The sequence below is a fragment of the Melospiza georgiana genome, chromosome 12, assembly GCF_028018845.1.
Source record: "Melospiza georgiana isolate bMelGeo1 chromosome 12, bMelGeo1.pri, whole genome shotgun sequence".
Lineage (NCBI taxonomy): Eukaryota > Metazoa > Chordata > Aves > Passeriformes > Passerellidae > Melospiza > Melospiza georgiana.
The window spans coordinates 7,482,692-7,497,024 of NC_080441.1; the positions used below are offsets into that span (position 1 = coordinate 7,482,692).

General features: G+C 46.3%; 1 protein-coding gene across 5 annotated transcripts in view; it reads left to right on the plus strand.

The window, feature by feature from the left end:
- MBNL3 (muscleblind like splicing regulator 3) overlaps positions 1 to 14,333 on the plus strand; it is a 91,718-nt gene that overhangs the window by 16,902 nt on the left and 60,483 nt on the right. The window lies entirely within an intron of this gene.

Sequence of the window (14,333 nt, forward strand, 5' to 3'; positions counted from 1 at the left end):
TAAGAGTTGGTTTGCTGGAATTTTGACTGTTCTGGAGCACTGGGTATTGGGTAGTTATTATTAACAGCCAGGGAAGGTAGCATGACCTACTGAACAGACAGCAAGATGCACAGACACTAGCAGCAGGGAAATCTAAGACAACGCATGGAAAAATATGTACAAGGTAAAAGTTGCGCAGGCAGCCCTTATGCAGCAAATAAAGCAAGGTCTCACTGACCTTGGCAGCTGTACAGGGCAGTCTTTGCATAAGAATGACTTGTGCTTAATATGCTAGAGAAATTATTCAGGGACAAATATTCCTGTTTTCTGCAGCACTGGGGACAATGTCATCTTCCATCTCCAGTCGCAGCACAAACACAAATACATTGCAGATGGGGTACAAGGAGGACCTGGCCCTCCTCAGGCACAGCCAGTTCTGCTTCTCATGGCCTAGAGAAAGATATTTGGTGCTGTCCTCCTGGCAAAGCTGGATCCAGTGCCTTAGAGCAGCCACCTCTGAGACTGGCAGTGGCTGGACAGAAAGGCAGCATGATGGGTGTCTCCTTAATTAGTCTGTGCAGTTTGTGTCTGCTAATAAGAGATCTGCTGGATTTGGAGATCAGAGGGGCACTTTGCTCTTGCTGTTGTGCTGTGTGGAGGCAAACAGGGGGGCTAGACCTGCAGGCTGGTTAAATGCCAGGAGATCCTGAGCCAGGCAGGCATTTCCTGTGGCCCAGGGCTCACAGGCAGCTCTTGGACAGGCCAAGCCTGGCTCACCCACTGTTTGGAGTGAGCAGGAATTACAGTGGAGCCTGTACTTGGTGGGTCCCTGCTTCAGAGCCCTCCAGCCAAGGTGGGAGTGGGACAGGTGGATGTTGGAGCTGGCTGGAATCTCTGCATCCCTACATCCAGTCCTTGTGCCACCACCATGGCCAAGTCTGTACCTGCACATCTCCAGTGGTGTTGCTTATTAAACTTGCTACTTACTCATTACTGCTGTTTCTCATGACTTTTCCCTTTTTCTTCCTCTTCCACTGGATGGATCAGCCCTGTAAATGTCCATGTTTAAGAGCAAAGCTGTCTTGAGTGTTTGGCAGAGCAGGGTCTCCAAGGTCTCTCTATCAGGAGAGGGTCAGGGATGGTGTTTGTTGATATCGATCATGGGAAATGTAATTAATGCAGGTATAAAGTGTTAAATGTTAAATTAAAATGTGAGATTTAAAGGCAGTCAATAGATCAATTCTGAGGCTGGGATGAAATGCTCAGACTTTCAAACAATAATCAGATTTCCGATAAAATCTCGCTGTGTGTAATTAGAGGGGTTGAAATACTAAATCAGGTGTTAAGGGAGTGATATTTAGATTATGTTGAAAGAACAAAGATCCAGACAAAAAGAGCCCTCCTGTCTGCAGGCAGAGCTCAGGCTGGGCAGAAATAGTGTGGAGCTTGGGGGATGTGCTGATCTAGCAATTAAAACTGCCAAGAGAGGAGAATGATGGGAAAACTGCACAAATCTAGAATGCTGAGCGTGTGCCTGGATGGAAACAAGACCATTTGGACCTCATAGTTCTCTTGTAGTCTGATAACATTTCTAAGACCTTGGTCCATCCACATGCACAGATGTTGACATCTGATGTGGTCTTGGTGAGCCTTCCAGAGGAGTGAGGACAGCATGTTAAAACCAACCCCAGCAGGAAGTACTGCCATAAAAAACACTTCCCAAGAGTTAAAAATACTAATTACCAACTGCCACCACATTTCAGTGGTATTCCAGCTGGTCAATAAGAGCAAAGGCATGCCGTTGATATTGTGTTAAGGGTAACAACTTAAGGAGAGGAGCAAATTTAGGCTTAGTGTCCTAGGGCACATGGCATTTCCAGGACATTTCTTTGAAATTTTTATTTTGCTCTACAATCCACAAAAAAGAAAGCAGAAAAGAGTCCAGAGTAACCAACTCTCTAGTTTAACTGGCCTATGAGTAATGATACCAAATAAGTTCTGCTTTAGCAGCAGCATCAGGCTTTGCTCTTCCAGTCATCTTAATTTCCTGATGCTGCAAGCTGTGCAGGAGCTGTGCAGGAAACATCCATTCCCTGAATATGTATCTTTGCTTTCCTCCCTAAAGGGATAATTCAGAATATGGGACAGACATAGTATGTACTGTGGGCACTGCACCTGTCAAGGTAACATTACTATGGAATGGAGGGTAAAAACCACTTCTCTGCTAGATAAAATGGATAAACTGGCTCATTAGCTCTGGGCACTTCCTTGCTAACCTTATCCTCTACCTGTGATGTGATTGTTTGTGAAGCTGTAGCTGTAAGGCTCTCCAGAGCATGTTTTAAGAGTATCTTCTCATTTTGTTTTATAATCCTGGTGCAGCCTCTGCTGTGCAGTTCCAGAGGTTGAGATGCTGGGCATGGATGTGATGTAACCCCACCCAGCTGGTCATCAGTGCCTTGGAAATGCTTTGTGGTTGTTATTGCTTAACTGCAAGCCCTGCCTTAGCCATGGGTTGAGCCAGGCTCCTGCTCACCTTGCTCCTTGCAGAGCAGAGGCTGAAGAGCAAATAGGGTGGTTTCAGCAGTGGAGAACTCTTTTGAGCTTTTAAATAAAGGTCTCTAAAATTTCCACCGTGGTGAGGCTGGGCTGAGGTAACCTGATCTTTGGAGAAGTGCCTTTGTGCTGTAGATTACAGAAGGGCTTCTTGATTCACAAAGACTGAATGCGGGTTAGTTAAACTGTAGCCATTGTATTCAAGGTCATTGTTAATTTTTTTAATTGCAAGCTTTCTCCCAAGTCTGGGGTTGGAAATGAGACTTGCTGTGTCAAGCTCCCAGAAAGGGTTGGAAATTGTGGCATTTCATCCTGCAATTACTGTGTTTCACTCTGCCCCTTCCCTTTATCTAACAGGAAAATAAAGCTCTGTACATAGATTTTAAGTTCATTGCTGATACTAGAAGCCCCAACAAGCATGTGTCTCTGGGAAGAGCCTGATGCTCAGTCTCTGGCATATCATAAAATATCATAAAGCCAGCCAGGGGAAGGGCAGGGACATCACAAGGGCATCCCTGTGGCTCGGGACTTACAGGAGGTCTTTCCCTTCACATGAGTCATGGTGGAGCTCTGGAGGTCCTTGCCAAAAGGGAACCAGTGGCATGCTTGAGGAGTCCTCAGAAGGAGTGGGAGCACCAGGGTGGAGATTGTGCATGGCTGCTGTGCTGTTACTCCTGGGCATCTGTGGGGGCTGCTGGATGGTTTTCCCCAGCTGTAGCCCAGCTGGAAGGGAATCATTCCTCCACACTCCTGCTGCTCCTGCCTTCTTTGCCCACGCCTGCCTGTGGACAGGAGCAGAGGAAGGACCCATAGACAGCACACCACTCTGAAACATGATGTTTGAGGGCTTGCATGCTGGAGGGAAGTCCAGCTTCTCATGACTCCCTGTCAAGGAACATTTTCTTGTCCTTCCTGAACCATTCCTGGGCTTCTGATTCCAGTCTTCTGGATTGTTTCCACCTATGTATTCAGCACATGCACAAGTAGGAAGCCTGCAGCACCTGACAGCACAGGAAAGGTGAAAGAGTGCTTTATGCCTGATCCTGGTCCACATTCCCCCTAAAGAGTTTTCCCTTACTCCTTTCCTAGACAGAATATCAGGAGGCAGAACAGAGATTCTAGTCTCTGGTCTTCTCAGATGCCTCACTGTTCCCTAAATAATACTCCCCTGGGTAAATGCTGTCCTTGCACGTTTTTAAGGTGAGGCTCCTCGCAGTCTCATTTCCAGCAGGCAGAGTTGGCTGCTCCTGCACTTGAGCTCTGGTGATCCTGGCAGAGCAGCGTCTGCATGGTGCGTGTGGCGAGTCCCAGTTCTGTTTTTTGTGACCTGAATGCATGGAACAGCTTGTTCTCTGCTGTCTGTTAACCCTTGCAAAGACACTTCCTCTTGTGCTCCTTCCTTCTGCATTGGCAGTGCTCAGCAGAGTCAGCTCTGCACTTCGGGTTTGAGGGCAGAGCCTGCGAGGGAGTTAATTGCTGAGTGATGATGGCTCTCTCCAGCTGAAGGTCTGCTCCCATGAGCTATTTAAGCCTCTGTTTCTTGTATCTCTGTGCCAATCAGATTAGCTGATGCCAGGAAACAGACCACAGCCTGCTTGCTCTTGAATGCACCCTTTTTCCTCCTTACCTGTTTATCCCAGTCAAGCCCCTTTCCGCTCTGCCTCGGTTCTTTAATTTAGCTTTGTTCCTTCCTTTTCATTTTCACAGCCTTACTCTGGCCCATCTTGTCTCTCTGAGGCTGCCTCTCTGGGTTTTGACATCCAGCCTTAACAACAGTCAGTCCTGTTTCCTGTCATAGTCATGACTGCTCTCTTTGCAGAGCCTTGTGCCCCCCTGCTCTTCTGCATTGAGCTTTTCTTGCACTTGATTCCCTCTGTGTTTACCCTGTTGTTGCTTGGATTTCCTTGGATTTCCTTTAAATTGCAGTAGAGAGATCCACAGCTCAGTGGGGCTGCTGAAGGGGCTCATTTTCCCAGGGAATCAGGTTGGGGAGGGGAGTGTGGCTGAGAACTGCCCCTCAGTCATTTCCCAGGGCTGCTGCCACCCCTCTGTCTGTGCACCCCCAGGGCACCACTCTGCTCTTCTCCCAGCTGGACCCCTCCACTCAGTCACTGATTTTGGCAAGGGATTTGTTGTTGAAAAAAAAAAAAAAAAAAAAAAAAGCTCTAAACCCCCTCAGGCTCACAGGACCAAGCGTTCCAGCCTGGCCCTCTGTGCCAAAACAGGCCCATCCCCTGCCTCTTGTGAGGCCCCACCTTTATCCTTCTTCTAAAAATAAAACGCAATGACATTCCTTCCTAGTTACTCTGTTCTCTTATTCTGACCTCATTAGACTTTCCCAATAGAAAATTTCATTGAACTCCTCTATTAGTGGTGAAAACAAACAAGACCATTGGACTTCCTCTGGAAAAAATGCATCTATATAACAGGGACTTGCAGGGAGCCAAATTTCCACTGCTGAGTTTGTGCTGTACACATATGTTCCCTCGTATGCGTTTAGTAAACAAAGTTGTCTTTGCACTAAGAAGAATTTAAAACAATTTATCCTTTATATCTGATTTTCCTCACCTTGTTGGAAGAAGATTGCTTCTGTAATATTATAAGGAGCAAAGTACTGTTAGCTGGGGTTACAAGAAAAGCCTCTTTTTTCCAGACCCTCTGAGCTAAATGTATTTTGAGGCTTATGTATGTGCGTGGACATGGGAATGATAGCCAGGTGATGGATTGCTAAGCCACATCATAAATTCAGTTTGTTGGACATCTCTGATTACCTCCTCTGCACTCTGCCCATAATCATTCTCCTTCAAACATCCTTCTAATGTTCTTAACAGCAGCCAATTAAAGCAAAGACTTCACTTGCCATCTATCCCATCTTCCCTCTGCCATCACCCAAGCTCCTTCTCTTGGGTGAGGGGACAGAAGTACATTAATGGATAGTGGTTCAGTGTGTGTGCTCGAGGTTTAATGGAATATAACCCTACTTGGGATTTTTTTGCCAACTTTAAAATTCAGCTTGGACAGGCACCCATCCAGGCAGGGGTGGGTTCTTGTGTGTTTGCATGTGGCTGGGAGCTGCAGACTCCTGGCAGGAAGAGTGGGGCACATGGAAGACACTGTTCATCTCTACATCTGCCCACCTTCTTGGGCTCCTGGTTTTGATTCAGTGGTTTCATGCTGATTCAGATGCTTTCTAAAGAAAAGCATGCCCACAGGCATTAAGGGGGAAATTGAAAATAATTCAGGTCACTAAGACTTCCAGGGGGAGAGGAGTTACAGGTTGTGGTGTTACAGATGCAAGAGGGTAATGAGATAATTGAAGATCTGAGGATTTCAGTTGGTGTCAGTGACTCAGGCATGTAAGGGAAAACAGAGGATATTCAGTCCCTGAAAAGTTGATTCATCCACCTGGCAGTGAGATGAAGAGTAATGAATAACAGATTTTGGGGTGCATGGAAGGAGGAGAGGCCAACACACTAACTCTGAATGGCTTGGGAAGTGCCTCAAGGGTGATTTTGACTTCCTCTTGCCTTTTTTAGGGCTTAGCTGTGCTGGCTTCTCTCTGCATGCACCCCTAAGCCCTGTTTCCCACTGGGGCACTGGACAGAGAGTAGAGTGAGTGGTGCTTGGTGCCAAAGTATGGTGCCAGAACTAGCCCTTAGACCTTGAGGTGCCTTTTGGTTTGGCTGCTGCCCTGTAAGTATGACAGCAGTGCCTCCCTTGCACGCTGGGAGGGTGTTTGCTGCTGCGCAAGCAGGATTGGAATTGTTGGACGTGCCTTTCATCCTGTTGCAGCCTGCTGGATTAATGGGGCAGATCTCTGTGCATGTGCATGCTTTCTGCTCTCTCTCCTCTATCCTGCTTCGTTCTGTAATGGCTGTGGGGTCTGAAACAGATCTGTTCATCTGCTGCTTGTGCAGCCTTTACCGCAGCAGTTTCTTAATGCCTGATTGCAGTTCCTGTGTTTTATCTGCCAGACATCACTGAGAGATGAGGAAGTAACAACCCCCCTTTGCAGAGGGATTAAGTGACTTGTCACTTGTGGCACCTGTGGCTGCAGCAGTGTGTGAGCCCCTGTTTCCAGGGTCCCAGTAGAGCATCTTTCCTGTCCAAATGATGACTACCTGTGCAATGATAATGCCTTTGGGGTTCAGGACTAGGCTGGTCTGGATTTTTACTGGTATATGGAAGTGGAAAATATGCTCTCAGTTGCCACTATGTTTGGTTTTCCTGCTTTCCTACATGTTCTAACTTCTTTATTTTAATTCTGAAAGAAAATATTGTAAATACATTGGATGCTTTTGTTACCAGCCTTTCAGTCTCCTTCTGTCATTGCATATTTGATTTGCAGCCTGAGGATGCTGTTAGAGTTCTGAGTTGAGAAATAAGTCAAGGCTTTACTTTCTCAAGTCCTGAATTGTTTGAGAAATGTTTTGAGTACCTTTGTGCTCATGTATTCCTTTCCATGTAGCCCATAAATGATAGGTGTTTTCCCTGTTGTGCATGAGTCTCATTTTTAACACATCATGTAACTCAGATGGACTCGAATGTAGGAGCACAAAGACTTTGGAGCCCTGCCCTGTGCGAAGGGGAAAATTACTGTCTGGCCCAGAGCAGTGGCTTTGTGATGACTGCATTGTGTTCTGGTGTGCTGTGTTTGTACCAAACTGGTTCACTGCCAACTTACTTATGGCTTATCCAAGTGCTCAGTACAAAGAATGTTAAAAGAAAAACTTTTTTTGTTTTCTCTGAATTCTTCCAGCTGAGAAAGAATTCAAACCACAGTCCAAATGCTGTCTCCTCTTTCTGCAGGCCTGTGGTGACCAGGTAGGGCAGTTAACACTGAAGTGCCTTCAGCTGTAGTGTTTGTAGGAGCATATATGTACTTATAGAAGATATAATATGGAACCTGCAGGGAATGTGCCTTTTTCTTGGAGAAAAACTGTCTCTTTGAGCAGAAGGCTCTGTGATTGAGAAGTCTGGAGTGGGAATTTTCCAAGCACAAGTATGTGGGCATGGGCAGAGGTACCTATGAAGCACCAGACCTGGGTTGGTCTCCTCTGTGTATAGAACACATCTCCTGGCAGTCCCAGGCTGCCTCTGCAGCACAGTAAATGGCTGAGCTGGGGTCCTGTTTCTATTTTTCTCCTGCTTGACAGAGTGTATTGCCTGTCTTGAGGGCTAGGATCATGCTTGGAGCTTAGGAGATACCTGTAGGTCGTTCCTGTCAGCAGAATCCTGGGAAGGGCAGTTGGGTAAAAGCATTCCCTCCCCTCAGCTGTCCCAAACACACGCAGACACTCACCTGATTGGCAAGGACCTTGGGGGTTTCTTGAACACTGAGTAGGATAATCAGATAGATTGTGGGATACATCTGCTTGATCCTATTTCTTACGATTACGTGGTGGGGAACAAGCCTTAATGAGCCTTGGCCTTTCCTGTCTCCTCTGCAAATTTGTTTGACTCAATTGAGCTCTCTTTGTGTGAGACAGCTCTCTTTGTGCTTGGATATGGAAGCATCCACCTCTGAAGCTGGCTGTGCTTTGAGACAGGGTTTGGATTAGCTGACCTCCAGAGATCCCTGCCAACAATTTTTTTTTCCTTTTTCTTTTGTGTTTGCAGCTGGTGTAATTGTGGTCCTAACCCCTCCCAAGCGGTGCTGGCACTGGAGAGGATTTTAGCACTGTCTCACAGCAAGTGCAGTAGCTGCTTCTGCACTGCAGAGGAAATGCTCCTTTCGGGTCAGCCACCCGCTGTAGGGCGGGTCCCTGGCCCTCTGCACTGGGAACTTCCCTCATGTAGGAGGCCAGAAGGGATTTGCCAGGCAGGTCCTAATAAAAGGGAGCATCCTTCTCCATATGTCTCTTACTGGTGATGGCTTTAGTCAAGCAAAACTCCCACTAGGCTGCCTGTGATCAGCAGAGCATCCCCCAGATCCCACAGGGTGGGATGTCAGTGGATCACTATCAATGCTAGTAGAGAGCTGGAGTATGAAAGGGGTCTTGACCTCTCACTGGCTCCAAATAAGCTGATGGCAGAAAATCAAAAACCCAAAAGAACAGAATTGTGCACGTGTGGTTATTCTAACAACAAATCTGTTTAGTGAAAGAGGGGGAAGTTCCCTTTGAAGCACCGCAGTGCATGCTGCCCTGGAACACCCTATGGAAAGGTATTTGTTCTGCCAAGGCACGTGTGTGGGTCCAGCACAGCAGCTTCTGTGACTTTGTTCAAAGACAAACAAATAAACAAAAAAGCTCCTTAAACTACAATGTTTTTGTAGTGTGTTTTTGGCTTAGAAATCCCCAGCAGATAGTGAGAAATAACTCCCAGCCATTTGCCTGTGGAAGCATTTTGGAACTAATCCTGTAGGAGTGAAGGGGAGAGGAGTTCCCTGAACTTTGGTGGACAAGAACAGTTGAGGGTTCAGGAAGAAGGAAAACAGACCAAAGATTTCAGGTGGCTGAGGGAATAGGAGCACCATAGCGCACATTGAAGAATGGTAGATTTCAAAAACAAAGGAAATTTTTCCATACTTCCTTAAACTCAGCATTAATTTTTCCTGTGATTGTTTGCTTCAGGGTGTAAGTGTGGAGAATTGCATGTACACAAGGGAGGATAAAGTTCCCTGCATTTGTACATTCTTTTTCTCTGCAATGAAGGGCTTCCTTCCCTCATGCCACTTTATTTTGCATATTTTCCTTTCCTCCCCTCATTGTTTTTTTCAGTTGCCCACCTCAGCATGTAAGAGAATGCTGAGGTTGTGTCAGGACAGCTCAGAGCAGTGGGAAGCACCCAGAGGCCAGTGATGCATGATCCATTTTCCCAAAGCCACTGCTGCCCTAAGCCAGCAGAATGAGTGTGAGGGAAGAAGGACAAGTGTTAGTGGTTCCTTCAGCACAGGTTTGTGTGGTACCTGCATGCCCAAACATCCACCCTGTCACTTCTGTAGTGAGTTTATATCCTGAAAATGAGGCTTTTCCATTACAGCAGCATTGGGGGTTGTTTTGCTTGTGTGGGTTTATTATTTCTGTCTGGGTTCTGCCATCCTGTTCTGAACAGACGGCGCTTGGAGCTGAGTTGACTTTTTGGCACGCGTTGTGACCCCTGGTGATTCACGGCCCCCAACATCTGTGATTAGACCTTGAACAGAAACTTTTCATGCATGCCCATGGTAGAGGAAACTTGCTCTTTTTCTGAGTAACTGGTAGAAGAACAAAAGGAAGTTTATTTTCTTTTAGCTGTAAAGGTCTACCTTAAATTAAGTAAACTGCTCCCTGAGGGAGAAAGTGTCCAGGTACAGAATGTTCACAAAGGAAATATTCAAAGTGTCTGCTGTGTCCCCGAAGTGTTTGTTTTAAAGTATGCGGGCCAGAGCAAAAAATAGAAGATTATTTTCTAATTTGAAAGCAAAAATACCTCTTGCAGGTGACAGAAAATAAATTGACCTTCTTTTGGTCCTGACACTGCAGCCTGTTAAGGGCACAAGCGCTGAGGAGCCCTGAGAAGCTGCCATTGCTGGGATGGCTCCGGTGCCAGCGCTCAGCCCCGCTGTGTGCAAACTGTCACTGTTCCACCTGCAGAGGAGTCGTGTCTGTGGGAATCTGAGCACTGCTGTGCTTTATGTGAGGTAGGCAAAGAGCACTGCCATTGGTGCTTCTGCAAAGGAGGATCCATGCCTGGACTTTATGGGGGTTATTTTTGTGGTTTCTTTGGCTGTCATGAAGCTGCACTTCTGCATCAGTCCCAAGTAAAGCCTTGTGATCCAATGGTGATAGCACCTACCTTGTCATGGGCTTTTCTGAGGCCCAAAATGAACCTCTCTGATGTCAGCCAACTCAGCTAATGTCACTGTGTTCCTGGCTTGGTAGACCCTAGATGAAGATTTTTAAACTTTTTTTTTTCACCTCCTCACTAACTTGGAAATGTGCACTATCTTAAGTCATGCATCACTGCCAATAAACGTAACACTAGAACAGTTTTCAGTAAAACCTTGCCTTTGACTATAACTTTTTGGTTCCTTTGATAAGCAAGGATATAGTTTCATGTGTTTTTTACTACTTGCTGTGAAAGTGGAAGAGAAAGCAAGGCTGTTTGGATGGGTGGTGGTATTCTCCACAGAGTTTTCTTTCTCTTTCAGAACAAAACAGTTCAGTGTGCTATTTTCATTGCTCCCATTTCTCTTTGCCTTGCAGTGTTTCCAAGAACGCTGTGTTTATTTGGAGGATTGTTTGATAATGGAAACGTCTCACTGCTGTTTGGGTGAGGAGTTCCCTGTTCTGGCTTATCAAGGATGTGGTGGTAGGCACACCAAGTTACAGAATCATCTCAAAGGTGCAAGGACTGATGAGTGAGTGTGGCATTTGTACTGCCAGCTGAATTTAGTGCTTTGAGGAAAACCCATAGACTGAAGTATTTTTTGGGCTCTGACAGTATCTAGACACTCAGTGAACATCAATAGTAATATTTAGTTTTAGTGGAATTGGCATAAAATTGGACATCTTGATTTTGCCAGCACAGTTTCTCTATTGCTATGCCCCGAGGGCATCCATCCATCCATCCATCCATGATGGGTCTGAATTTTCATTTACCATAACTTGCAAAACCAGGTAAAGCACACTGCAGCCTGGCAGTGTAGGGCTGAGCTTGGACTCAGGAGAGCCCGTCCTCAGTTCCATGGTCACCTGCTGTGGTTTGAGTGGAAGAGGAGCATGGACAGCATTGCATATGACAAAAAATGGGCACGGCTGGAACTTACCTTGGAAAAACTCCAGTGTGTCTGCAGTATCCCTGTTCCTCTTCAGGCTGAGGGAATAGCTGCTGTTCTTACTGGACTACGAATTAAGGCAACAGCATTTCTGTTTCCCAACTGAGCAGTTGTGACCCAGAAATCCTTGAAAAACAGTAAATGAGGAACCCACCTTGGCACTTCTACTGAGTCATTTTTTCTTAAAAAAAAAAAGGAGAAAAAAGAATAAAAAAATCTCTTTTAAATAGCATCATTTACACTTGGGAGCTGCTTGAATCCATCCTGTCACATAAATTACCATTTCTGAACTCGGCTGTCAGGAAGTGTCCTCACAAGTTGACATCCATGGGGGCTGTCAGTGGAAGGGGATCAGTTTCGTGGCAAGCAGGAGGAATTCAAGCGTCAAGTGCAATACGCTCGTCCTCGTGTTACCTCGAGCAGTCAGGGCATCCTAGTCCTGCCAGAGGCGAGCCCTGCTGTGACCTTTGCTCCTCAGACTGCCCTTGTTCCCTGCACTTTGGTGTGTGTAAGGCTGGGGCTGACATCTGGAGCAAGCCCCATCCTCCTACAGCTCAGGCAATTAGAGCCTGGCCCAGCAAGTGGCCCTGGAGCAGAGACTTCAGGGATATTGTAGTTTCTTTACAGGGATAAAGGCCACAGGCTTTTTCCTCTCAGCTCTGCTGCTTTCTCCAGCTTTGATGCGGATGCCGTTGAAATGAGATTGGCTCATCTGGTAGTGGAGGAGCTGAGCCCTGCCAGACAGATCTGGCTTGCTGGGAAGGGTTCAAAAGGCAGCACCTACCCTTTGTTGTATTTCCTGCACACTAACGAAGCCCCTGATTTCTGGAGCTACTTTTTAATCCTTGTAGGTTGTATGTTGGTTTTGGCATGCATGCTTTTTTTAAAATTCCTTTTATTTGAAATGTACAGGAGAACAAAGGGAATAAAATGCCAGCCACCCCACACCCTCCATCCCCAAAAAAGTGTAATACAAGGGAATTGTTAGGGTGCATTCTGGTGAGAACAGTTGTTTGCTGCCAGGAGTTGGAACCTGGAGAGCTGGAGCTGTGTGCTGTGTGTGGCAGTTCCTGGTGAGGTGTGCTGTCCTTGGGCTGTGCGTGGGAGCCTCGCTGCAGCAGAGTGCAGCGCTCGCTGTGATGTCAGCCCTGCATGCACGCGTTTCCAGCCTTCCCCGTGACCACACGGAGAGGGATTTGCAGCAATCCAAACACTGACAGAACTGTATTTGTTGACTTGCAGAAAAGCCTAACTCGTGCTCCTCTGGGCTGTGGTCATGTAAGCCGAAGCACGATGGCTGCTGCCTGTGCTTGCTGCCCTCCCAGTCCTGACAAACCTGTGAAGCAGATTCATTTGTTTAGGCCTTGATTCAGCAAAGCACTTAAGTACACGCTTCAGATTTTCTTTCCAGAAAGACTGTTGGCATGCTTAGAGTTAAGCATGTGCTTAACTGCTCTCCTGAGTGCCCAGCAAACAAGTGATGGGGCAGTGTGTGTGCTGCTGCAGCGCTCTGCCAGGTGCTTTGCAGGCTGCAGAATTGCGGTATGAAAAATATATTCATTAATTTGGATCCTTCCAGTACAGGAGCTCTAGTGCCAGGGCCTGAGATGAGTCAATCCTTCTGCAGGGAGGTGGGGTTGTTTCCACGGCACAGAAAATTTCTTGTCTCTTGAATGTTGCACAGATGAGTGTGCCCTTCTGCAGGGTGTGGTGCAGGGGCAATTTCCATCAGTTGGTTCGTTTCTTCCTCCAGGAGTTGTAAGGAAAAATATCCGCCATGTTACATGTGTCTGAATGTTTTGATATTTGTAGTTTAATGTTTTGTAGAATTCATTTGATTTAGCTTTCATTAACGTGATGCCCTTCATTTTGAGGACTGAGCAGTTTAGTGCAGCCATGTACCTGTGGGCAGTGTGTGATCCTGAGCTGCATGGCTTGAGAGCAAGATCAACATTTGGTTTGTTACACTGGGATTTCCTGAGGTTCAGGGGCTGGGAAGGGCAAATGTTACTACACTGAAATGTTACTAAACTGTTTGGACATCTTGGTGTTCGGTGTAACTGTGTGTTAAGTCAGACCCATTATATTCTATCCCCAGCATTAAGAGACCCTCACTTCAATTGGGAGTATGAAGCTGTGGAATAGGCACTCAATCCACAAGATGGTTGTATTTCAGTCTTCTCAGAACAACTTCTGAGAGCGCATTCTTTCTAATCCCCACCCATATCTGACCTGTTCTAGCTCGTTCTTAAGAGCTGCACCCAGCTAGTCCTTAGCTCCCTGCAGAAGGTTTCTGCCCATCTTTTCCTCTCTTTTGCTTTCTGAGCTCCTATGAACAGGGAGCCCACATATCAGTGAATGGGATTCCTGTGTAAATTTGCCCTGTTTGCAAAATTGGAATTGATTTAGAGCAGCTCTTCTTTACAAAACCCAAAAGACACGAGCATGGTTAGGTGTGCCTTTTTTCCTTCTCTTTGAAGTTTAAAACACGCTTAACAAATATGATGTTTGCAGTATTTGTTCCCCGCCTGATGTGCAAAAATGCAAAGGTCCCTCCAGAAGCATGGGTCAGACCAAGCTTTGTGATGATGCCTCAAGCTGGATTGCAGGGATCTGGGCAGGTTTTGTTATCAACTTGAGTCTAATTAAGCCTAGAAAGTACTTGCAGTGTAGGTTTAACGAGTGTTGTTTTTTCTAAATTGAAATTATTCGATCTGTGAATCAAACAGCCTCTGTGCCCCACCCCCTGCTGCCGATGACAGCCTCTTCCCACACTTCTTCCTTGGTAGCATTGTTTCCATTGTTTCCAGCTCCAGTAGGTTTCAGTTACTGATCAGTGTAATTGCAATAACACACCAATAATGAAAGAGGAATTTAAGTTTCCTTTTTTTGTACTTGAAGGCTCTTCTCCTACGAAAGCTCGAAATCTTAATAGCAGTCACACAGGCAACATCCCGCGCCTGTCAAATGTTGCAAAAGTGGACGCTCGTACTTTAGGAAGATAAAGGGCTGGATTTTGGGAACTTGGAAACAGCCC